Raw genomic sequence first — 3,777 nt, 5'->3', positions numbered from 1 at the left:
CCTGGCCCTGGTCCTGGTCCTGGCCCTGGTGCTGCCCTATTGTTTTTAACGTCATCAGCACCAGGAGCAGGAGGAGCTGGACACACCACAGGTGATGGAGCCTGTGGAGGCGCTGGCAGCTGGACACATCTGTACACAGTGAAGCGAGCTGAGCGAGAGCTGCAGGTGTTTGCATGCAGACACACTCTGTGTGACTGTACGTCAGCCTGGGAATGCCGTGGAGCTAACATGCCTGCTAACATGCCTGCTGCTCGGCCATGTGCTGTTTGGGAGTCACTGAGTTATGCTGAACACATCCGTTAGCAGCCATGTGTACATATACACTCACTGGCCACTGCGTTAGCTACACCTGTGCAATCTAATGCGATACAACTGCTCTGCCATCATTTCTACGTTTACACAGCGTACACGTGTGGTTTTTGTTGACATGGTCAGGATCATTCTACCTGAGGTGTGCTACTGAGGCCATAGTGGATGTGGGGGTGTACTGAGGGCATTACATCGAGCTGTGTGTTCCTTTGTCCAATCCATTAACATACATTCATCGGGACAAAACATTAGGAACACTTTTCAATATGTTGTGCTCCAGTATGCTGCCACCACCCATTACAAGCTCAACAATAAACACCAAGTAAAACCACGATGGAAACACAACGTGAACATGTGAAGCTTTGTTCATGTGGGCCGTGTGGCAGAGCTGATGTGTTGGACTGCGTTACACTGGACAGGTGTGTCTAATGAAGTGGCCAGTGGGGGTGTCTGTACAGAGCCTGGCAAAATGTTATAGAAAAATAATACTAAATCGGGTTTCTTTGTGTGATTCCAGAAAAATGGTTTTCACTCATTTTAAGAATGACTCTTATGTACTTTTATTATTTAAAAAAAAAAAGTAGATTCTTTGTATTTGAGCTATTTCCTGATCCATGAACACACTCTCTGCCCGTGTCCAGCTCAGCCAGGTTCAGGGCAAGTCAGCTCAAGAACCTGAAGGAGAGAGCCAGCCCAAGACATCAGGCCAAAGCACAGAATGGCCACCAAAAGGAAAAGCTTTTGGCAAAAGAGCCTTTTGGATTTGGTGAGTGTCCATCCTGTTGTCTGATCGGTGTCCCTACAGCAACAGAAGCAGAGCGAATGCAGATGGTGTATTTGCTCCACTGTACTGCATGTTTTCTCTGTAGATGTCTGTAGATCGGGGTTCTCAACTGATGGGTCGCGGACAGCTGGTCAGAATTAAATCATATATAATGTGCGTCTCAGGTTGGACTTATTTTTTATTTTGAAAAAACTTTTATTTTGACAGGCATGGTAACCATAGTTTGTTTGACGTTCATTTTAAGTTTGTGTTGATGTCGGGATGCAAGATGGCAAACCCCCCCCCCCCGCCGCCGCGCTGTGAACGCTAACTTAAACACCAAAACTGGTCTGAGAAGCCAAAAGCTGCCTTCGCGTCCTGCCACTTCCAGAAGTCCGCTGGCCGTCGAGGTGCTGTCACGCTTTGACCAACCTAAATCAGAAATGGCCACATTCCTCTCTGAGACCAACTCCCTGGACGCAGAACTGTTTGACAACGAAATGTGGCTGCAGGAGAGCATCAGCTGCTGGAGCTGTCATGTGATCAGACGCTGAGAAAGAGATGTGGGGNGACAGGTGAGTAAATCTGTTAGTTCTGACTGGAGCTCCGGGCGCCGTCTAAACACTGGATTTACCTCCAACTGCAGCACTATAACGGACTCGTGTTTGTATTGTTAAATATAATGTATCGATAATATTCGTTGTAATTGTAGTTATAACGGAGAAATGTCCGCAGCAGTTTTCAGGGTAAACCACAGAAATGTTTGTTTCCAGCGCAGGTAAAGAACGTTCACGGTCCAGTGTTTAGACGCAGCCCGGAGACGAGCGGAGACTGTGATTAGACGGAGTCCTTTTGTTTCGTTCGTTTCCAAGAGAACACGAAGTTCGAAGGAGTTAAAAAACTTTTTATTTTCTTCAGGGAGGAACTTTAATTGAGCCGAACGTGGGGAGAAAGTGCAACATTAACGGTGAGTGCTGTTATTCGACTATGGGTCTGGGGCCGTCTAACACCTGGTGAACTCAGGTCACGTTAAAAAGGAGCAGAAGCAGGGATGGACTGGGCATCTGGCACACCGGCCACTGTCCCGGCGGGCCGGTGTCTAGTGGGGCTGGTCCACATTGTTTTTCCCCACATAATTGTCCAGCTGTGTGGCTGACGGGCCACCACAGCCCACTGACACGTGTCATTGGTTAACTGTCAGCCGGGGCCTGTCAGTCACCCAGCTGCTGGATGGGCGGGGCTAGCAGAGTTCTGGCCAGTGAGCCGAGGTTCGGTGAGGAGTCTGACCAGAAAAACAACCGCCGGAAAAACGCCCTGGTGGCGCTGAAAAGCAAAGAATTTAAAAAATGACAGCAGTGGAAGCAGAGGCTCCAAATGCACCAAAATAACTCCGTTGTTTGGTCCAGCATCAGCAGCATCCGGCAGCAGAGGGCAGCTCAGGCNATCCATGCAAATAAGGTATTTCCAAAGAAGTTTAAGAGGAGAGATGGTATCGGTATCGGCAGATACTCAAAGTTTAAGTATCGGTATCGGAAATCAAAAAGAGGTATCAGTCCATCCCTAATAGATATGTGTATATATACACACATCTGCCTGTATCTATACATATGGCTGTATGTATAGATATGTATACATACAACAGAGCCTGGTGACACGTTGCCTGGATGCTGTGGCCATTGAACAGCAGTGATCAGTCTGTTAATTATAATTATAATGAGCCCTTCAGATAATGAGATAATGAGCACACATGTAATCAGAGTACACATGTAATCAGAGTATAGATGTAATCAGAGTACTTTGGGAGGGCTGCTGATGCTCTGTGTGATTGACAGGAGCAGCCTGCCGAGCAGCGACCTGATTGGCCAGTCTGGAGCGATGACAGAGGACCCAGATGCATGATGGGAGTTGGTCGCTGCTCTGGACCTGAGAAGCTCTTAATCAGTAGAAATAGAAGAAGGATGGGGTGATGAAGTAAAGCTGTTGTCAGCTTCACAGCTTTGATTCGTACGTGTCCTCAGTTTGGTTTCAGTCTGGAATCGTTTTGCATCGTGTCTCCTGAGCTGCTCCTCATCAGAGCAGCTGACAGAGCAAAGAGCAGGAACACAGACAGCCAGCAGCCCACTGACTCAATGATGATGGTTGTTGTTGGACAGGAAACTACATCTGGACAGAACGAGCAGAACATAAAGATTCAGTTTGACAATTAGTTTTCAACTGTGAAGTTTATCTGCAGCTATTCTGAGTAATTCTTTAAACTCTGGTGATTGTTAACCCTCTGATCTCTGGTGATTGTTAACCCTCTGATCTCTGGTGATTGTTAACCCTCTGATCTCTGGTGATTGTTAACCCTCTGATCTCCAGGACTGCAGCTTCTTCGCTGAACATCTTCTGGTTTCTTTCCTCTGACAGTAAACTGATCATCTTCAGACAGAAGCAGACATTCAAGGAAACTTTGATCCACACTTACACTATTTAAAGCCATTTGAGAGCAAACAGCTGATCGATTGATCCAGAACATCTTCTTTAGCTGCAGCTGTAATGAAACAAGAGTAGATTAAAAACGACAAACATCTTAAAACATGAAGATAATAAAGCTCGGCATGAACAGAGGTGGTGAACGTGATGTCTGAAGTCAGCTTCAGCTGCGTTCATGATCCCAGAGTTTTAAATCAACACTTTAATTAGAAAAGTCTAAATGAGATCGA

This window comes from Stegastes partitus, unplaced genomic scaffold (assembly GCF_000690725.1).
Source record: "Stegastes partitus isolate 25-593 unplaced genomic scaffold, Stegastes_partitus-1.0.2 Scaffold837, whole genome shotgun sequence".
NCBI classification, from domain to species: domain Eukaryota; kingdom Metazoa; phylum Chordata; class Actinopteri; family Pomacentridae; genus Stegastes; species Stegastes partitus.
Note: the sequence above shows the minus strand (reverse complement) of the source record.